Raw genomic sequence first — 23,665 nt, 5'->3', positions numbered from 1 at the left:
TTTGACGGTATGATGATTGGATTCATGCCTTAGTTGTCATAGACCTTCTATATAGGAACTGATTTTGATGGTTCATTTTTTGTGTATTTGCAGATGAAGTTTCAATCGGAATAAACTATGGTTTAACTACCGGTGAATGAGGGTCCAAAAGTAGCAGCATCAAGTTCAGTGACCGAGGGTCCAACTTACCAAAGGTGTATATGCATCATACAGATTCTAAGTGTCTTTATTTTAAGGTTAATTTATGACATTGTTCGTGTTATTAGATCCTGCAATTCTAATTATAAAGTTTATGCTGATATGGTTCTTCGGATGGTAATTCAAACTCTGTCCTTTGACCTTTCACTTTGCCTTTTTTGATTCATAATATAGAATTATAATTTTCATTTTATGCAGCCAATTTGCAGAATGACAATCCTGTTGTTAATATGACTGCTATGGATAAAGAGATGTGGCTGTGGAAATGCAATTTAATCCTTCTGGCGCTCAAACAATGGTGCCACCACCGACAAATGGGACAGTACACGAGTATATAAAATTTAAAAAACAATTTTTTGGATTTGTGTATGCCGTTATGGATTTAATGTTAATAATTAAGTAATGCAATTATCTTACCACAGGATGAACAGAAACTGAGGAGGTAGAAGAGAAAGCAATCTAATCGATACTCAGCTAGGAGATCGAGAATGCGCAAGCAGGTAGTTATTATACGAATCCATGAAATTTATCTTGATTTATGTTGTTTTTAATGACTGTCAAAGCTCGGAACCCATAAATGGGAAACATAATGCCATGCTAACCATGGGACCAGGTAAAGGTAAACCGACATAACCAAACCGAAATAACGAAACCCATCCCAAAACTGATGGTATGGTTTTGAACCTCACTAATACCAGACCCAAACCGAATCACCGACCCAAAAGTTTTTGGGTATGTGATTTTGGTCATCTCCATAGTTACCGAATACGCTCCAAGTAGCGCGAATTGCGTATTGGTACGCACTGTGCCGAAACGCAATACGCGTACCGAACGCTAATGAAATCGCGTACCAAATCCGATGGTACGTCGATTCAATATGGTAAATTAATCAATCAATTCGGTAATGAAATCGTGTTTCCATGATGTGAAATTTGTGAATTGGATTGTTATTTTAGCGTTCCCATCGATTAGGGTTCAATGTTTTTTAGCGTTCCGTCAAAAAATTGGGTAATTTTTTTTAAATTGTATAATATTGTAGTATGTTATGGATCTATTGATAATCTCTTTTGGATAATATGTTATGGAATTACTGTTTTGGTAATTTTTGTTTTAAATTGGGTACACCGAACTGGATACTATGGTACACCGTACCGGTTCGTACCGAAATGAACCTACCCCCTCCGTACTGAATACGTCACGTTGAGCGAATTGCGTACCCGTATTTCGTTCCCGTACCGGAGCGTACCGCGATTTAGGTAACTATGGTCATCTCCATGATTTAACCCAAGCTTCACTTCACACGTTATACAGTTCATCTCATCCCTCTATGATAAAATATGCTGATTTGGGTTGTATGTATTAGGGAAAGTGAATAAATTAAGATCTACATTCAAACCATTTTGAATTAGTCTCCGCCACAACTTTGAAATATGCATATTTGTAAACTGCATTTATTATGATTGCATAGCTGTAGCCTTAGATCAAGCATTCTCCATTTATTTCCCTCAGTATATTTATGTCAATATACAATAGAACAAAACATCTTTTACCAAACTATTATCTAATTCAATATGGTATCACAACCTATCTTTTTCTAATAAAAATCTCTCTCACTTCCCTCATAATTTTCGAGCAGCACATACCCCCTCTCTATTTTCATGGCAACCTCCAACAACCTTAATGTCAACAATACACCCACATCTAATGGAAATCGTCCATTCCTTGGCCGATGTCAATGGTGTCACACCAAAGGCCATACCATTGCAAGTTGCAACTCTTTTAAAAATATGTCTTCTAACGCGGTCATACCGCCATTTACCTATAATATGCAGGTCTCTAAAACATCCCCACAAGTGAATATGTTAGGCATTCAAACTAACCCAACACAAGCAAATTGGCTTCTTGATAGCGGTGCGTCACATCATGTGACAAACAACCTAAACGCATTGTTTCATCATGCAACCTATGATGGTACCGAGAAACTCATAATCGGTGACGGTTCGTCTCTTACCATAACTCATATTGGTTCAATCATAATCCACACACCAAACAAACCACTAATCTTAAAACACGTTCTTTGTGTTCCCTCAATTTCTCGAAATATTATTTCTATATCCCTATTATGTCATGATAATAACTTTCTAATCAAGTTTTATGATTTTACCTTTGTCATAAACAATCGAAGTTCCAACATACCTCTTCTTAAAGGAACGGCACGTAACGGGATATATGAAATCCGCTCTTCATTCTCACCACATCCTCCCACAACATTCTCACTACAAAAGACAACCTACAAGCATTGGCACCATCGTTTGGGCCATCCAAATGATAAGACTTTGCAATCTTTATCCTCTATCATTTCTTGCATATTTGATTCCAACAATAATTGTAACTCTTGTCATATAAACAAGAGCCATAAACTACCCTTTTATCAATCTAGCCTATCCTCTCAAGCACCTCTAGATCTAATATTTTCCGATGTATGGTCATCACCAATTACATCATTTGACGGATTCAAATATTATATAATTTTCGTGGATCATTACACTAAATATATATGGTTGTATCCACTTAAAAACAAATCCGATTCTTTAGAAATCTTCATCCATTTTCAAAATCTAGTTGAAAACTATTTTCAAACCACCATCAAACAATTTTTCTCCGATAACGGTGGAGAATACATAAAACTTACATCACATCTAAAATCAAAGGGGGTGTCCCACCTTACTTCTCCTCCTCACACACCCTAACACAATGGTTATGCTGAACGTAGACACCGTCATATTGTCAAAACCGGTCTATCTCTTCTGTCACATGCCAAATTATCTTCTCGATATTGGCCATTTTCTATGACCACTGCCGCCTATCTAATAAACCGCCTTCCCACCCCAACTCTTCAAAACACATCCCCATATCATCGTCTATTCAATAAACATCCAAACTATGGTAAATTAAGGAATTTTGGTTGCCTTTGTTATCCATGGCTTCGTCCCTATTCCCCACACAAACTTCACCCAAAATCCAAACCATGTATCTTCGTTGGTTATTCTTCATCTCAAAGTGCGTATTACGCACTCGACCCCCTCACTCATCTTCATGTTGAATTCATTGAAGATGAGTTTCCGTATGAAACTATCTCGAATAATACCAATCAATCGAACTTAGACCCCACCTTCTGGTTTCCCATGACCATTCCTATCATTGTTAAAAATACCTTACCACCTTCTAATCATTTAACAACCAATCCAATACAAAGTCAAATCAATACCTCACCCAATCCAATACAAACTCAATTCAATACCCCACCCACAACCTCTAATTAACTTGACAATTCACAAACCACCCCAACATCTTCTGTCCAAATCGATACATTACCTAACACCATCAATCAAACATCATCTCCCATCACCCGATCCGCACCACATGAAACTCAACCGATACCACCCACCACCTCATCTCCCATCACCCAATCCGCACCACATGAAACTCAAACGATACCACCCACCACCTCTACCCGAATTCGCAAGCCTAATCCGCGATATCACAATGACAACTTTCAGTTATATACCGCCACAAACAGTCCGGTAAATGACCCATCCACAATCACTCAAGCTCTAAAACATCCTTCGTGGAAAAAAGCAATGACCCAAGAATTTGAAGCTTTGAAAAACAATCAAACATGGACTCTAGTTCCACCTACATCTGCCCCAAATCTTGTTGGAAGCAAATGGGTATTCTGAACAAAATATAATCCCGACGGGTCAATTGAGCATCTCAAAGCGCGCCTTGTCGCCAAGGGGTTCCATTAAAGGCCAGGCATCGACTTTGCTGAAACTTTTAGTCCCGTTGTCAAACCCGCAACTCTTCGTTTAATTCTATCTCCTGTCGTCTCGCATCATTGGAGCCTTCGCCAACTTTATGTTAACAATGCCTTTCTCCAAGGCACCTTAACAGAAGATGTGCATATGGCACAACCTCCCGGATTCATAAATCCATCTTTTCCATCCCATGAATGTAAACCGAACAAAGCCATTTATGGATTACGACAAGCATCACGTGCTTGGTATGAAGAACTCAATACATACCTTCATTCCAAACACTTTAAAGCCACAATATCAGATCCATCCTTGTTTATCCAAACAAATGGTTCTTCTTCAACTTTTATCCTTGACTATGTCGATGACATCATTATCACCGGCCCCTCTACTCAAATCATTGATGATTTTATCTCAAATCTATCCACCAAATTCTCTCTAAAAGATCTTGGCAATTAATCTTACTTTCTTGGAATCGAAGTCTTGCCTCACCCTCAAGGTTTTTTTCTATCTCAAACTAAATACATAAACTATGTCCTCAAGCGTGCCAATATGAGTGAATGTAAACCAAATGCCACGCCGATTACGTGTTCCGAAACCATCACATTGCATGGAGGAACGCGCCTCTCCACACCCACAGAGTATAGAGCACTTGTTGGTGCGTTACAGTACTTATCTTTAACACGGCCGGATGTTGCCTTCACTGTTAATAAACTTTCACAATTCATGCATGCACCAACTTCAACACATTGGAGTGCCCTCAAACGGTTATTGAGATACTTACATGGTTCAATTCACAAAGGTCTCTATTAAAAAGGACATCACCGTTACAACTTCATGGCTTTACCGATGCCGATTGGGCAGGCGATAAAGATAACTACCGAAGTACTACAGGTTATATTGTCTATCTCGGCTCGAATCCTATTGCATGGAGCTCCAAACGACAAGGTACACTAGCGCAGTCATCAACTGAAGTTGAATTTCGTGCCGTGGCCTCAATTACTACCGAAATCATGTGGATCAAATCTCTCCTCAAAGAATTCGGTTTTCAATCCACAACAACCCAACCATCTTTTGTGACAACTTAAGTGCAACACAGTAATCCGCAAACCCAATTTTTGACTCTCGAATGAAGCATCTTGCACTTGATTTTCACTTCGTTCTTGAAAAAGTACATGACCGACTCCATAAGGGTTACTCATATATCAGGAAACGATCAACTAGCATATGCTCTCACAAAACCACTATCAAGAACACGTTTTCATCTTCTCATATCCAAGATTGGACTTGCAACAGGACCGTCCATCTTGAGGGAGCATATTAAGGAAAGTGAATAAATCAAGATCTACATTCAAACCATTTTGAATTAGTTTCCGCCACAACTTTGGAATATGCATATTTGTAAACTGCATTTATTATGATTGCATAGCTGTAGCCTTAGATCAAGCATTCTCCATTTATTTCCCTCTGTATATATATGTCAATATACAATAGAACAAAGCATCTTTTACCAAACTATTATCTAATTCAATAGTATGTATCTCCAATGGATTAAATCCTTAAACACAGATAAGAAAGGGAACTATCCAACCTTTATTATTTTGACGAATCGTATATAAATTACTTTATAGGCCATCCAAGTATCAATTTCGGCTCAAATAAGTTAGACTGCCGTCCTCAAAATCTTGGGAGACAAAGAGATATCTGAAGTGGAATTAACATGTTAGGCTATGTGAGACGGTATCACCAAAAGCAGTGCCACGTAGGCAGAGTGGTTCTACTTTTTACACTTGTGAAATGTGCCCGTTTTACTGATTTTTAAAAGAATTATGAGTTGGCAGAGTGGGATTGGGTGATAAAGTTAACTCAACACACATCCGCTGTTAGGCTTTTAGAGTAAACCTAAAAACTCCCAAGAAAAAGAAGAAGACCAGAAAAGTTTTTGGAACAATTTTCTCATATATTTTCTTAATGAAAATGCAAGCTTAAATAGACAAAAGGGAAAAATTAACTACCTATACTACGTGCACTTTATTTTAGCAACAATAAAGGGAAACATGGCCTACTTACATGCATGCATAAAGTAAAACAAAAACTAATAAACTGCCCACTACTTCAGGTTTGATAACTTGCAGCTTTCCCCACGTTCAAGTTTGCTTGGGTCTTGGGTTTGGGCCGAATCTTGGGCTACTGGGGACTGCTGGGCTTGTTGTGCTTGTTGGGTCGGGTCCAAGACTATATCAATTCCCTCCCCGTGAGAAATGACCTTGTCCTCAAGGTCGGCAATAGTAATACCAGTTGGAGTGGTAGGAGAGTATTGGTTTGTTTCCTTGCAACGTAACAATGCGATCCTTGTGACAGAAGGTGAGCGATGGAACCGAAAAATCAACGGTTATGGGGCCTAAGGAACAAAGCCAATCAAAACCCAAAATGAGTGCATATCCCTTAAAGGCTAAAAGAAACAGTGGAATGTGAACGGAAATCTTGTCTAGTGTAACTGGGACATTGGGACAGAAACCTTGACATTGGATAGGCTCACCATTTCCGACGAGAACCAGAAACGGGGGTGTGGGCTGAACGGTTAGCTTCAATAATGAGGCGACATGGGGCTGAATGAGGTTGTGAGTGCTACCCGAATCAACGAGAATGCTAACTGGGTGGTTGTTGTTGAACCCGGTGAGGCGTAACGACGTCGTCGTAGCCAAACCAAAAAAAAGTGATGGGGTTAAGCTAAGGAAACGAGGGACTGTCGTGTTATCTTCAAGCAAGGGAAGCTTAGTAATAGGTGGTATATCTTCCAAATTATCGACGATAAGCAGAAACTGTGGCGGGTTGCATCGGTGACCCGGTGCATACTTTTCGGGACAACAGAAACACAAACCCGCAGCGCGGAGTTGTTGTAGTTAATCTGGCGTCAAACGAGCAGTGGGTAAGGTGGGTGTAGCAGCAGTTGGTGTAGTTAATAGCGGCGGATAACCCGACAACGAGGGTGCATGGGTGGTAATCATAGCAGGTGGAGATGGCTGAGAAGTTTTGGATAGGTAAAAGGTGTTGGGTTTAGAAGTCTGCAGATGTAGTTTATCCTCCAAAAGTCTAGCAAGTCCACATGCATCGTGCAGTGTGGTGGGCTTAAGGATTGCCAATTCAGATTGGATGTCCGGTTTAAGGCCCGAAATAAAGCAATTGAGGAGAGTTTGTGGGGATAAACCGGTGGTTCGGTTACCTATTTTTTCTAATTCAGTTTGGTATTCGGAAACAGAAGATGTTTGTTGAAGTTTAAAGAGGGTGGCTTCATGGTTCTCGTAGGTTGACGGACCAAAACGGAGTTCAACCTCTCGTTTAAAATCAGACCAGGAACCTAAAAGGTCGTTAGTAGCAAGGTGTTGGTACCATGAAAGTGCATCTCCGATGAAGTGAAATGCGGTTAAGGAGACACGTTCCCCCGGGGGCACGTTGTAATACGCAAAGTAATTATCGGCTTGGAAGATCCACCCGAGAGGATTGGAGCCATTAAAAAGAGGAAGGGTGATTTTCGGTTGTCGTGGGTGGCGGTTAACGTTGATGGCAGGTGGGTCTTGACGACCGGGTGGTGAACGGGGGCGTTCATTGAATGGAGTTTCGGTGTTAATGGAATCGGATAGTTCGGTGACATGGTTAACGAGGCGAGCAGTGGTGGCGGATTGGGCATCAAGTTTAGTATTAAGGTTTTCCGTGGCTGTAATTAGGGCGGCGAATTGGTTGTTGGTAATGGCAATCAGTTGAGCAAGTTGGTCGGTGACGGTAGGTGGGAGGTCATCAGAGGTGGAGTAGGTGGCGGTATCTTTGCGTGGAGGCATAGCGGAAGGTAGAGACGTGAATGAAATCACCAAGTGGGTTGTTGCTACTTTTAACCTATCTCATAACGTATTTTGATTTCATCTACCTGAATGGATCCTTTATATTGCGAGACAATAATCAAGGTGAATTAAACAAGCAAGTCTAGGTGGTGTAGTCGGTTAGAGCAAAACTTTGTAGAAACATGATTTATATTTTCCTGTTAAAAATGAATTTTATTTGTAGGCAGATTAAGAAAATAAGAAGCAAATCAAAACTGTATTTTATCAGTAAGTCAAGTTGGCATGCTTTGTCGTACTTTCTAATTAAACTTTGATGAAAAATAGGCAAGCAAGTCTGGGTGGTGTAGTCGGTTATCATGCTAATCTCACACACTAGAGGTCCCTGGTTCGAACTCGGCTCAGACATTCCATGTTTTTCCTAAATTATTTTGCTTTGGTTGGCTATATTATTTTGCTTTGGTTGGGTTTTCATATGTTGCCACATGCGTGTTAACATAATAACATTTGAATAATAAGAAATTGCATTAGCATATGTAATAACATAGAAAATATGTTTATATTATTTTGCTTTGGTTGGGTTTTCATATGTTGCCACATGCGTGTTAACATAATAACATTTGAATAATAAGAAATTGCATTAGCATATGTAATAACATAGAAAATATGTTTGTGTTTTTAATAATATTTTCACATTAGTTTATGATTGGTTAGGTTAAGTAATTAAAATGACGGTTTGAAAAATAAGTCAATCCAAAATCGTGTCTCGGTGTTTTATCCATATGTTTAATGCAATAGTACACTACCCCTTGATAGATAAATACCAAAACGGGATTTTAACAAGTGTTCGGTTTAGTCGGTCCAGGTCTTGATAAGTTTTTAAGTCCGAACCCAAAATTCCAAAGTGATAAATATCATGAGATTTAAAACAGAATCTTAACTAAGTTAAAAGTTCTATTAGGAAGAAACTTCAAACGTCAATGTTAAGCGAGTGTTCGGTTTTATCGGTCCAAGCTTGTTATAAGATCACGTTGGATCCGACATACCAAGTATTTTGAGAAAACATTTATAAATCAGTTTATAATAAGATCTTAAAAAAAATATGAGATTCGGTGCCCGAAACACAACTAGTGTGTTTTAAGCGAGTGAACTCGATTTAGTTTGGTTTAGTTAGTTCAAGACTTGGTATATAACCAAGTTTGGTTCCAAAAAATCCATATAATAACAACAAATACAAAAAGTAAATAAAAAAACTTAGAAACTTAACTCTAACATGTAACTTGTTTTAAATCATTAAAATACAAAGTTAAATAGGAGTTCGGTTTCGGTTTGGTCCATGACTCGGTATGAGACTGAGGTTGGTTACTAGATACCCAAAACCATATAACTAATATAGAATCTTAAAAACTCAGATCTTAAACAAAAACAGTAAGCTTAAATGAATTAAAGTGTTGAAATGGACTAAAATAGCCCTTTCATGTAAATTTGCCTTAAGATGGCATAAACACCTAATTCAACCATTTTTGAAGAAGGGAAAACAAAGAAGTAAAGTACTATAACGTAAACAAACTGAAAATGCAAGTTTTAATTACCAACAACGGATTCAAATCAAATGTAGCTTCTGTTGACTTCAAAAGGTTAAACTGTCAAGAACATGGGAATGAAGCTTATAACTCTAATTTGAGAAAGTGTTTGAAGTGTGAGCAACTAGGAAATGGGTTAGTATTTATAGAGGAATGGTTAGGGTATTGCCACTAGTCTCCATCAATAGAATTACATGCATTTTGGTTAATTGGTGGATTTAAAATCAAGTTAAAATATCAAAAACGAGTGGGAATCTGCTGCAGCTACGTAGCCGCCACCCGCGACCATCCTACCCCCTCCTGGCCAGGCGGTGTGGCTTTCCATGGGGGTGGATTGGTCTCCAGCTTTCGTTCTTTAGAGAGTTTAGTTCCCGAAGTTCGTTTTAAGTCGTTTTTATCAATAAAAGAGTGTTTTAAAACACCGTAAAGAAGGGTGTTATCTTCATCCGACAATTGTAAAACATAATTGAAACATAAAACCCAATATTTTATTAATAGCGAAGGATCCTAAAGACAAAACGGGTCGGGTTTACAATACAAATACAAATACGAATTAAACCAAAAATCACGAATGTCACAATTTATAATAAGATCATAGGAACAATATTATTAATCAAACAAATAAAAGTGTGATGCTAATTTAGAAAGATGTAAGGTGACAGATTAATCTGATAGGTCTTTTTTTATTAAGATTACCAGATTTAGTTTTTCGTAAGGAGTTCGTCTATGTTTGATCGCCTAACATTGTCTATCGAGTCAACTGAATTTATTAAACTACGTTTGATTTCCGTTCTGTAAGGTAGAATTTCGTAGAAAGGTACACGTTCATAATTAATTAGGTAATCTTTAGGGAGTCTAATATTTAAAACTGGTGTGCTTAAAAACTCATTAGAAACCAATAGGTGTCTTATTGAGAAGAGTCAGGGACCTGTTCGTGTTTTCTTTTAAGTGTCTATTTTTTGATCCCAGTTCCATAACAAATATTTTCCGATTAATTGATAACTACAACTTAGGGAATTCTAGCCTAGGTGGTTTTTCATTATCATCTAAATCAGTCAAATCAACTTGTCTAATTTACTTGTCTTTACTTAATTAGTTCTAATAATAGTTTAGTCTTAGTATTTTAGTAACCCCCCCCCCCCTCTCAAATAATTTAAATAAATAGTCGTGTTAGTTAATCGAGTCTAATTAGATAGTTTACGTATTTAAAAGAGTCTTGTGGGTTCGATATCCAGACTTACTTAGATGTACTAGAGTCGACCGATTCACTTGTCGGTTAGTAGTTTTAGTTAAGTTAAGAGTCTAGAATTATTACTAAGTGCCCAAACTAGCATAATTTTAATTAATAATTTTATAACTACTTTTAACACATCTATCTTGTTGAAATGGGAACAAATCCCTCATAATAACACCCTGGCCCACTATCTAGAAACCCTCCATACAAATTGTATTGAGTCATACGAGTCATATGACTTTTTTCCATACCTAACAGTAACAAACTTGTGAGGGTGATTGTTGCCCAAACTTTCATGCGGGTCGCATGACCATATATGAGTAGTATAGTCCTATAAGAGTCATATAGACATATACGAGTATAGCCCAAATAGATTTAAAACAAGTATCATATTATCAGCAACAAGAAAAACAAAACAAAATCTATTTTTCACAATTTGGTTGTCGGGAAAAAACATAATGAGTTTCAGCATCGATTAAAATCATAATAAAAGTATCCTCTATTCACTTACACTAGCATCTACGAGTCTTATACAAAAAGGGATAATTGCAGAGAGTTTAAAAGGAAGTTGCTCGTATTCTCTTGATTGCTGGCTGGTTTGATTAATAATTTCACCAGACAATATTTGGCTTATACTACTCACATAGGTGTGTATGTATAACGGGCAGGGTGTGTGTACAAATGTAGACAATTGTATACAACACTGTTGAAATTTTTTATGCATTGTTTGTTATCAATTGAATTATAGAAAGAATTGACGTTACCGGCGATGGTGTCGTGGCGGAACCACAGGAGGGTCCGGTCGGCCATATTCTGTATTAATCGAGCCATGGAAAGGAGAAATTGTATAGTGATTCGACCCTTCAAATTCTCTCAAATAGAGTATTTAAATTGAAGAAAAAAAAAGAGTGGGTAAATATAACACAATCGGAGATTTTTTTCAACAAAAGATGGGAACAGGCGAAGACAGGTTGCAATATACTTAAAAGACTAAATGGGTTGGGCCATTTTAAAATTATAAGAGCTTTATCAAAAAGCCCATTAGTTGTTAAATCCTAAAACAATAAGGTCTTGCTATAGACATCGTCCAAAAATTAGGGTGCACCCTTCAATACGCGTGCATAGCCCTATATGCCGCTTATTGAGGGTTTTGTCATTTTCTTCTTGTGCCTTACATGTTGCATACATGGATATAGGCGGCGTATTGGTACCAGATGTCAGTGGATTTTGACACTCGAAGGTTGTCGGTGTACCTTATACGCCCCGTGTAGAGTCATATTTGATTTTTAAGTCATTTGACTTCTTCTCCATATCACACAAACTACACGAATATAACCAGAGAATGTAGGATCAAAAAAATATCTCATTTTTGTGCACCAGTTTCACCACTAGAGCAAAAAATTGTCATGGTGGGACTATATATTTCCGGGTTCAAACGACTAGTCACATCATCATCAAATAGGCCACGTAGGACATATAACAGAAACTCCCCTCGCCATTTCATTCTTAGAATAAATGAAAATGCAACAGAATTAAATGAGAGAAAGTAAAAGAGTTTGAGAGAGATATGTCGACGGCAATGTTCAAATGAGTTAGCCGTCGTGCCACCGGATGATCAATGTGTTTCTGGCTGCTGTTGGCCAGATGTCGGAAAAAACTTGTGAAACCCCGGGAGCGGTCAGAGCCAGAGGTGATCTTTCAAAAAATCATCGCGCGTGCAGCGTCGACGGGAACTAAAAACACTGAAGATGAAGTGCATTAGAGGTTGCTAGTTTTTATATAATGGTGTGGTTACGAAGTCGCGAAGCTTCTAAATAACAGAGTGCCGATGTCACCATGTCACTGCAGATGCAACGCCGGCTCTGGCACTAGCACCCATGCCGGTGTTCTATAAGGACACGGTGAAACAAGCATGCATTGGTTTTGGATCTCTGGGGTGTGAAGTGGCTACTTTCCTGGTCAAAAGGTGAATGATCTAATAGGTTTGGTTTTATTTTATGCATAATAATAGTGATGAATTACATGATTTGTATCTCACCTCAATCTATTAGGTTTTCAACTTTTCATGATTACTTGTATCTCCTCTATTAGGTTATTAGTTGTTCATGATTACATTACATATTGTATACATACTATTTTCAGTTTGCAATTCATATCAACGTTATTGTATTTTGTATGAATCTACTCTTATCAAAGGTTAGTTTTTATCTTTAGTAGTGGTTACAAGCCCCGACGTCATGGGGGACAAATCGAAAACCAGCTGATATTGAATCTTGTATACTAAAAAAATGTAGTTGTGTATGCACTAGGAGTTCACAACAGTGTGTCACGAACTTGTAACAGCGATGTGCTTAACACAATTTCAACACCTTACAATGGTTCCAAATACGCGCTTAACCCAATTTATCGTTGACCACTATAAGTAGGATTTTATATTAGAGGGGCATTTCATATATACCTTAAAAATATTGAAATATCATATACTAGCTTTACAAACCCGTGTATTACACGGGATAAATTAATGTATAAATTATAATGAATAATTCAATACAAAAAAAAGATAATTAAGTCTCTTTATATTATGTAAAAAAATGTATTACAAATATAGTCGTTTTATATCATCAAACATATTTGAATTTTAAATTGAGAATGAGTTATTCTACTATCGGTATACAATAATGAAACAATAAGCAACATTAAAAATAATGAGGCATTTCGATGTGAAAGATGTAGCTAAAGTCTTTTACAAAAATGTTATACGTTCCAAACCCGGCCATATACAAAAAAAACACAAGATTTTCCTTTTTAAATAATTTTCATGTTGTCCTTATAAACACATTGTTGTTCAACTATCACAATAGTCTTATAATAAATATACAGAATGAAAAATTTGTCTATGATTTTTAAAACTAAATATTTGTAAAAAAAATATTATAGCTTTCTTCAATATGAATATGTCTCAAAAATGAATTTAATGTACTCTTTAAACATAAAATCTACCTATACTAATAAAAGAAAATTATTCCAGACACATGACATTTTAAGATTAATTCTCACATACATAATTATTATATTAATATTTTTTTATATTAAGTATGTTTAAAATATAATTTATGCCATGAATAATTCTATCAATGATGTTTGACCAATTAATATTGTATATTGAATTTATAATTAATACTATATTTAGAACAAAGATTTTTTTTTCCATCAATAGAAGAGAAATGATTTTGAAGGGAATTTGATAGTAAAAATTAATCTCATAATGCCATGTGTCCAGAATTATTTTCTTATATTAGTATAGGTAGATATCTACACAAAACTAAAAGTATCATATATGCCCTTACAAAGTTATTAATATATCATGCATACCCAGTTCATTAAAAACAATTTAAAAATCACCATATTATGCGATAAAAAGTTACGATGTAGACAGTTCGATGCGATAAACCTTCGAAGGATTTGCAATTTTGAAGAAGTGACGAGAGACTATTTGGTTGTCGTCATAGATGAGAAGAGAAGCGTCGATCAAAATTAAAATAATAACATATAGTATAAACATATTATATAATGGAAAAGGGTAGATAGGTCTATTAGTTAAAAAAATTGGCATATATGAAAGTCAAAATTTTATAAAAATAACAGTAAAATGGTTATTTATTAAGATGTTATTAATATTTAGGGGTATGAATGATATTTTAACTATTTGGTAAGGACATATATGATATTTTAATTATTTTATAAGGATATATATGATATTTTAAATTTTGCTAAAGTATATATGATATTTCTAATGTTTTTAAGGGTATATAAGAAATTAATCCTTAATATTAAGACGAAAAGATATACATTTAAAACGGGTTAGATAACGTTACATTACATGACCAAACTCAATAACCAAAACTAATTCCAAACTCTTGAGACCTCTTTTCGACTATAATAACAAGCAAATACCAGCCTATGAGATCAAATCACTATGTATAAGTTAAATGTATCTAACGACGTTAAGTTTTTCCGAATTTCAAACTAATTTTTAGGGTTTTTGTTCGGAAGAAGGATGCAAACCGATTGATGTAAAACTTAACTCGAAACGATACTCCAGACATCTTAATTTTTGTTAATTTGAAGTTAAAAACCCGATTTGAAGCACTAATCAAGCCGTTTGGAGCATCGTTTCGAGCTAATTTTAACGTTAATCGACTCGTATCCTCCTATCAATCAAAAGCCCTAAAAAATCAGTTTGAATTTGAAAAAAACTTAACGTCGTTAGGTTTTTTTTTAACGGAGGACCATTAAGATCTAACTTTTTTAAATTTGGGACCAGTGGTGGGAATAAACTAAATTGAGATTATTATCGGCTAATAGTATTTATTTGGGATTATTAAAATCCAATTTGCCTATTTAAAAAAAAACATGATATTTTTCAACTTGTTAGAAAGAGTTAAAAAATGGAGACATGCCTTTAAGTTCAACCATAAAAGCACAGAGGGTTGGGTCATAGTCACCTAATTCACGGTTCGCTCTGGTATGTGTAGTAGTTTAACTGAAAAATAAAAAACGTCGTATCACGTCACTATCATGTAAGCATTAAGGCTCTCACTAACTTTTCCATAAAGAATATGTAATACTAAAAATAATTTGATTGGTTAAGAAAAGACCTAGCCCCACAACCAAGCCCTCACACCCACCAATAGATTGGCGCTCTTGCCCTTTTTCGTTCGTACCTGTTGTGTAATGGTGATTAACGTCATAAAATGTTGAGGTGTAGTGGGGCATTAGCCCACTACATTCGGTCATCACCAATTGTGTTGTCATTACTCCCATCGTCCCTCGTAAGCGATAACCCATTTCATCATCAAAATGGATCTTTTATATTTCAAAAACTATAATCAAGGACTTAAGGTGAATAAGGAGGACTTTAAAGTAAAGCTTAGAGCAAAACTTTATAGAAACATGATTTATATATTTTCTATAAAGAACTCACTAGATTTATAGTTGACACTTTATTTGCAAGCATTTTAAAATTTAAAGGCTTTATCCGGTTAAAATTGAATTTTATTTGTAGGCAGATTAAGAAAAAAAATAAACAAATCAAAAGTGTGTTTTATGATTTTATCAGTAAGTCAAGTTGGCATGCTTTTCCATAGTTTCTAATTAAACTTTGGTGAAAACTAAACAAGCAAGTTGGGGTGGTGTAGTTGGTTATCACGCTAGTCTCACACACTAGAGGTCCCCGGTTTGAACCCGGGCTCAGACAAATTGTTTTGTGGTATATTATACTTTTTGTCCATAGTCCATACTCAATTTTTAGTCCATAACGGGTTGAGAGAGTTTTTCTTTGGCCCTTGACATCTTATGGACGACTTTAATAATCAAATCCCATATTATATGGCATTAAAAATATTTTTACATGGTACTTTAAATTTGTTATAAACTTAGACCTATTAAGATTCGGAATTGTTAGAATTTGATGGTTGAGAGAGTTTTTCTTTGACCCTTGACATCTTAGGGACGACTTTAATAATCAAATCCCATATTATATGGCATTAAAAATATTTTTACATGGTACTTTAAATTTGTTATAAACTTAGACCTATTAAAATTCGGAATTGTTAGAATTTGATATTTTAAAGTGAATTTGACAAGTTTGAGAGCAGGTTTCGATGATTGAAGTCCCAATGATTAGTTTAGCTACCAAGACATAAACGAGGATATATTAAGCTTTTATAATGGTTGAAGAAACACGGACCTACTCCCCACTAATGGGTCCTAGATCCAATGAGTCCACAGGGTAGGATACGGTAAACTGCCAATACGATAAGAACGCAACTCCTAAAGTCCAGTGACGTGAATCCTGCAAAACAGAACACCGTGAGCTCGTTACGGGAAGGACAAGAGGGGGGGGTCTTCCCGTAACCACCCTCCGGTGTGAGAATAAGTACTGTCCTTACAAAGAGATAAAGTACTTAAGTCAATTGAGAGAGTACAGTGATGGTGAATGTGTATGAATGCCTACCTCATGATGATTGGGAGGGTATTTATAGCCGAAGGGTGTGGGAAGGTGATTGGGCCAGCTGTCCCTTAGGAAGATGTCTGCATAACCGTCTGGACACGTGTCCTTGTGTGATAGGTTTAGCTTATACGTTGCATGTGCATGTATAACAACCTGGACACGCGTCCTCTTTCCATTTGTTAATGGGAGAATATTGGACATGTGCACGGTTATAATGACCTTGCCAGGTGTCACTAGCTGATTGGCCAAAAGATCACGTATTGCTCAAGAAAGCATCTTGGTAAATCTTCTAGAAGGTAATTGGTTATTGACAGCTATCCCAGAACATTTCCTCGTGGTCATTTACGCAGAAGGTTATTCCTTCTTGCGGATGACTTCTGAGGGTGCTATGATGCTTCCGCATGTGCTATGAGAGTGTTTCTTCCTCAAATGATTATGCAGATGACTTGTGTGCCCCGCGGGTGTCTTATGAGGGATTTCTGAGTGACCCGCGGGTAGTCCTTAAGGGTGTTTGGGTCTTTTTGGTACCCTACCTCTATAAGTCCCCCCAGTCCAGTGTTTCTTCCGTGTGAAGTATTTTATGCGGGTGAAATTCTGGACTTAATGTGGATTTGGGGGTTTTTGACTTTGCAAGTTGGTGAGAAATATCTTTTGTGGTTTGTGGATAATCATGAAAAAGGACAAGTTGACTACTCGTAGGCGCGTGTGCCGGTGACAGGACGTTTTTGACGGCTGTTACTGTACCCGACTGTACCACTTTTTCTCTTTTTCGAATTTCCCGCGTGACGTGGCGATCTGTTACTGGACGGTTTTTTCTCTATCTACTGTTCATATCCCATCGCATTAATTGCGGTGAGTATAAATAGAGAGAGTTAACTTCTTTTTGAAGTTTTATCGCCTTTGAATCTTGATTACGAACTTGTTTTCTTTCTTCTATCTTTCAATCTTTCATTTTGAATCCTTTGAACTAATCCAAACATTTTTACCAAGTGTTTTCAATGGTGCCTGCCCAATCTGAGGTCGATGAGAAAGAAGTCTGTTGGGACCAAGGGGAATACCAGAAACTTATTACTGTCACACCCTCAAAATCCACTAACGGAGTTTTACCGTCAGAGGGTGTGAACTAACAGGATCGGAATCATTAGTTATAATCAAACCGTAAAAACGTTTAAATAAAAATAAGTGCGGAAGCGTAAAAACCAAAAGACAAAAGTTGCGTCACGCAAGACGACTTAAAACCCAAGTAATAATAGTTAAAAACATGTTTGCATATCAGAATGTTCAAAAACCATGCATGATCCTATACCGCGTGCCCGCCTCGGCTACCTGAGAATAACATACTAAAAGTGACAACATGAGGTTGGTGAGTTCACAAGTTTATATAAAATAAAGCGTTTAATCGTTTGCGTCAACTCGTTTGCGTTTCGGTGCAAATCCCGAAAGACTACACATGTAGTAAGTGTCAAGCGTCATTTAAACCCTAGTTTAAATGTAATGAGGTGTGCGTTATAGATTCGGTGATCTTTAAGTTTGAATTGACGGAGTTGAGTTAACGGAGTTAACCTGAAATTGACGATTGTCACATCATTCCCATGTTAAAGAATTTTCGTCCCGAAAATTTGAGTCAAGTCGTGATGAGTGTCTGAAAAAGTAACAAAAAAAAATTTCAGTTTGTCATATCATCCCCTAGTAGAAAGAAATTTCGTCCCGAAATTTAATTCATACCTCCGGTGATTTCTGACGGTTTGCCGAGTTTCGCGGTTTCCGGTGTTTGGTCAGCCCTTCAAAAAGGTGAGGATACTTTTTCATCATTTGATCCTCGCGTTCCCACGTTAACTCCGGTCCACGTCTTGAGTTCCAACGAACCTTAACGATTGGAATTTTGCTGTGCTTGAGTGTTTTGGTTTCCCAATCCAAAACTTCGACTGGTTCTTCAATGAAGCGTAGCTGTTCATCAACTTGCAGTTCGTCCAAAGGGACTACTTGGGTTTCATCAGATAGGCATTTCTTCAAATTGGATACGTGAAAAACATTGTGTACACTGCTGAGTTCCGTGGTAGGTCCAGCCGGTACGCCACCGGACCAACGCGTTCCGTTATCCGGTAAGGACCAACATATCGGGGGTTGAGTTTGTTTCGCTTACCAAAGCGAACCACACCTTTCCAAGGTGAGACTTTGAGTAATACTTGGCCATTCACTTGAAATTCGAGAGGTTTTCGGCGCTTGTCGGCGTAACTCTTTTAGCGATCTCGTGCTGCTGCCATGCGGTTTCGGATTTGAACAATCTTTTCCGAAGTTTCGAGTACTAGTTCTGGACCAGGGATTTGGCTGTCACCCACTTCTGCCCAGCAGAGAGGTGATCGACACTTTCGTCCGTACAGTGCTTCAAACGGCGCTGCTTTAATACTTGCGTGGTAACTGTTATTATATGAAAACTCTACCAATGGTAAGTGAGGTTCCCAACTTTTTCCGAAATCCAACACGCACGCACGCAACATGTCCTCCAAGGTCTGAATAGTTCGTTCACTTTGCCCATCCGTCTGGGGATGGTATGCTGTGCTCATATCAAGACGTGTGCCTACTGCGCTCTGTAGCGACTTCCAAAAGAGCGAAGTGAAACGGGAATCTCGATCAGAAATAATTGAGACAGGCACTCCGTGTCTAGACACCACTTCTTTCATATAAACGCGAGTCAGTCTTTCCATTTTGTCCGATTCCTTAATCGCTAAGAAGTGTGCCGACTTAGTCAACCGGTCAACGATCACCCAGATGGTATCGCATCCCGTAGGTGTCTTATAGGTAAACCCGTGATAAAATCCATTGAAATGTGTTCCCATTTCCACATTGGAAGTTCCGGTTGTTGTAGTAGGCCAGATGGTTTCTGGTATTCTATTTTGACTCGGGCGCAAGTCAAGTATTTGCTCACGTAGGTGGCAATGTCGGCTTTCATGTTCGGCCACCAGTAAAGTGCCTTTAAGTCACGGTACATTTTATCTGAGCCAGAGTGGATAGAATATCGGGACTTGTGAGCTTCGTCCATCACTAGAGTTCTCAACTCTCCGTATCGTGGAACCCAAATCCGGTTATCAAAATATCGGACCCCGTCCGATTTGGTTCCAAGTTGCTTGTTCATGCCCCACATGAGTTCTGATGGAAGATTATCATCCTTCAAAGCTTCAAGTTGTGCATTGCGAATCTGATCGGGTAAGTTGGTATGAATCGTGAGTTGCAATGCTCGCACTCGCCTGGGTTTATCTGTTTCTTTTCTGCTGAGAGCGTCGGCCACTACATTGGCCTTACCAGGGTGGTACTTGATGGCACAATCATAATCCTTAAGCAGCTCGACCCAACGACGCTGTCGCATGTTCAGCTCCTTCTGATCGTAGATATGCTGGAGACTCTTGTGGTCGGTGTAAATGGTAAACTTGGTACCGTACAAGTAATGCCTCCATATCTTAAGAGCAAACACCACAGCTCCGAGTTCCAAATCATGGGTCGTGTAGTTCTTCTCGTGAACCCGTAGTTGTCTAGAGGCGTAGGCTATAACCTTCTCGAGTTGCATCAGCACACAACCGAGACCTTGTATAGATGCGTCACAGTGTACCTCAAAGTTTTCCGTTCCCTCGGGGAGGGCTAAAATAGGGGCGCTACAAAGCTTGGTTTTCAATAGTTGGAAAGCGGATTCTTGCGCGTCACCCCAGTTGTACTTAGTGCCCTTGTGAGTCAAAGCGGTGAGGGGTTGAGCAATCTTTGAAAATCCCTCGATGAAACGCCGATAGTAGCCGGCCAGTCCTAGGAATTGTCGCACTTCAGTCGGAGTCTTAGGTGCTTCCCAGTTTTTGATGGCCTCTACCTTACCGGGATCGACATGGATACCATTCTCGTTGATCACATGTCCTAAAAAGTGAACCTCGCGAAGCCAAAATTCACATTTCGAGACTTTAGCATACAGTTGTTCCTTCTTCAGTAGTTCCAGAATTATCCTTAAGTGCTCTTCGTGGTCAGTCTCGTTCTTGGAGTAGACAAGAATATCATCGATGAAAACAATCACAAACTTGTCGAGGTACGCCTTGCATACTCGATTCATGAGATCCATAAATACGGCTGGTGCGTTGGTTAGGCCAAAAGGCATAAACGAAAACTCGTAGTGACCATACCGAGTCCTGAAAGTCGTCTTTGAAATATCTTCTTCGCGTACTCTTAGTTGATGGTAACCAGACCGCAGATCGATCTTCGAGTAGTAACTCGATCCTTGGAGCTGGTCAAACAGATCATCAATTCGGGGTAAAGGATAACGGTTCTTGACCGTCACCTTGTTCAACTCCCGGTAGTCGATACACATGCGGAAAGTCCCATCCTTCTTTCGGACAAATAAGACGGGGCTCCCCATGGCGATGAGCTAGGTCGGATAAAACCTTTATCCAATAAATCTTGCAACTGAGTGGACAGTTCCTGAAGCTCCGCCGGTGCGAGCCGATACGGGGCTCGTGCTATAGGTGCTGCACCGGGGGTCAATTCGATTTGAAACTCGACTTGTCGAATAGGAGGGAGTCCAGGCAAATCCTCCGGGAAAACTTCCGGAAAATCTCGCACAATCGGTATCTCTTCAATTCGCTTCTCTTCCGCGGGTTTCTCAACAATCTGCGCCAAAATTGCCGGATGACCCTTTCGTAGATACTTCTGCGCCTTCATGAGGGTGAATACGCTGGTGGTCATGCCGCTTCTCTCGCCCCGGATCGAAATGATCTCGCCGGAAGGGGTAGTAATGTGGGCTATCTTGTCGTGACATATAATCTCCGCTCGGTTCTCGGATAACCAGTCAATGCCGACCACGACATCGAAACTACCAAGCGTAAAAGGTATGAGGTCGATATCAAAAATATGACCTGACAGTTTTAACTTACATCCCGCAAGTACATGAGTCGTTTCTACAGACTTTCCGTCGGCTAATTCTACTGGAAACTTAGCATCTAACGGGGTTGGAGTTAGGTCTAAGAGTTGACTAAAGGCTTTCGACACAAAGCTCCTATCAGCTCCCGTGTTAAACAGTACAGAAGCAAAACAATCGTTCACAGGGAACTTGCCAGTCACCACGTACGGATCATTGAGGGCTTGACCCGACCCAATAGCAAAAGCTCTTTCTTTACCATTGTTTCCACCACCACTGCCACTTCCATTACCTCCATTGTTGTCGTTCTGTTTCAGCTTGGGACAATCTTTCCTGAAATGACCTTCCTGCCCACATTCGAAACATCCCTTCGTCGTCATAGGTGGTTTAGGAGCATCCTTTTCCGCAAGGTCTCCTCTACATTCCTTTGCCTGGTGACCCATCTTTCCGCATCTCAGACACTTGACACGGTCACACGGCCCAGCATGATGATAATTGCACCTGTTGCATCTCGGATATTTCCCAGCATATCCGCTCAAACCCTGCCCGCTACCATTGTTATTGTAGTTGTGACCCTGATTGCTGAAGCTCCGGGTGAATTCGGGCTTTCGGTAGTGTTGCTGCTGTGGGGGGTTCGAGGATGAGGATCTGGTATTGTCAAACTTTCTCTTTCCGCTGCTCGGGTTGTTGTTGCTGTTGTTGTCAGTGTTCTGGTTGTCACGGGCTTTAGTGGTTGAACCCCTAGGTGGTAGCGCACCTTGGGTCACTGCTTGATCCGTTAGTTTGTGAGCTAACCGAATCGCTTGTTGAATCGTGGCTAGTCTGGAAGACGTCACCATGCCCTGAATTTGCGGTGCTAACCCATCAATATACATTTCAATCCTCTTACTCGGTGGGTCTACCATCCGTGGACACATCACGGCCAACTCGTGAGAACGGGTAGTGTAGGCCTCGATTTCTGAACCCACCATCTTCAATGACCAAAACTCGGATTCCAACTTTGCAATCTCCTCTCTCGGACAATACTCTTCTCGCATCATGTTTTTGAACTCCTCCCAGTTCATAGCGTTAGCCAGTTCCAATCCAAGAATCTGTATGTTTGAATTCCACCAAGTGAGGGCAGAATCTTCAAGTGTTCCAGCAGCAAATTTGACTCTACTGGCAGGGGGACAATTACACATCTCAAACGCCGATTCGGCCTTCTCCGCCCAACACAGGAAGCCTATAGCTCCCTCAGTGCCCTTAAACGTATTGGGCTTGCAGTCAAGGTAGTTCTTGAAGGTACACGTTCCTATTGGACCTCCAACTTGGTTCTGTACATGTGCGGCTAGAGCGGCCGCCGCGTGGTCGTTCAGCAGAGTTTGGAGTTCTGCTGCAGTCAAGTTGATGTCACCACGTCCGTGTCCAGCGTTTCTTCCTGCCATTTCCTTGTCCGAGTACTTTCCGGCTGCTCCAAGTACACTCAACTCCTCTGTCAGTCGCCTAGGATTCGCTTACCGATCTTTGCAACCTTGCATGTGTATAAGATTTTATGAAAGTAGCTAGTCCATCGGTAGCATCTTCACTAGCCTTTGGAGTCGTACACCATGTAAAACAGTAGCATCCATCTAGTAGAAAGGGAACATAATCCTAGATATCTACTATATCTTGAAACAATGACTGCTTGACCGGGTGGATGATGGTGACCGCTGGTTGATATGGATCATGAAGCGGCTGGATGATAAGAAAACGTTGCTAGTGCTATTTCTGTTCGGGTCCTTGCTACTTGGAGTTGCTCTTGCAAGTCTATCATCTCGGCTTGCATCCTTCTCATAATTTTCATCCGTTGGTCGCTAGCCTCTTGCATCTCCTTCATGGCCGCTGTCATGCAGGAAATTTCCTCCTTAGTTTCGGTTCCATCTTTTAACAGTCCGGAAACGTTCGCTCTCGTATAGCGCATGTAACCAACATCACGCTCCAAACAAGAAACAACAGCTGCGAGCACACGCTCTACATGTTCGGTTATAGGTGGTAGGGTGTTGGGGTAAGCAGGATGGCTCGGGTGAGGTAGCGGGGGAACTTGTTCACGGTAGACCATACGTCTGATCATATTAGGGTACCA

At 39.2% G+C, this 23,665-nt stretch overlaps 1 non-coding gene across 1 annotated transcript; it reads left to right on the top strand.

The window, feature by feature from the left end:
- Positions 1–15,846: 15,846 nt before the first annotated feature.
- On the top strand, positions 15,847–15,920 carry TRNAV-CAC (transfer RNA valine (anticodon CAC)). The gene has a single exon. It is a non-coding gene; the product is annotated as a tRNA-Val (tRNA).
- Positions 15,921–23,665: the final 7,745 nt, after the last annotated feature.

Source organism: Bidens hawaiensis, unplaced genomic scaffold, assembly GCF_021521415.1.
Source record: "Bidens hawaiensis isolate Kalapana, Puna unplaced genomic scaffold, B.hawaiensis_p1.1 tig00050010_1, whole genome shotgun sequence".
Taxonomy (NCBI): Eukaryota; Viridiplantae; Streptophyta; class Magnoliopsida; order Asterales; family Asteraceae; genus Bidens; species Bidens hawaiensis.
The sequence above is the reverse complement of the archived record's forward strand: the minus strand, read 5'-3'. Positions and strand labels throughout refer to the sequence as shown.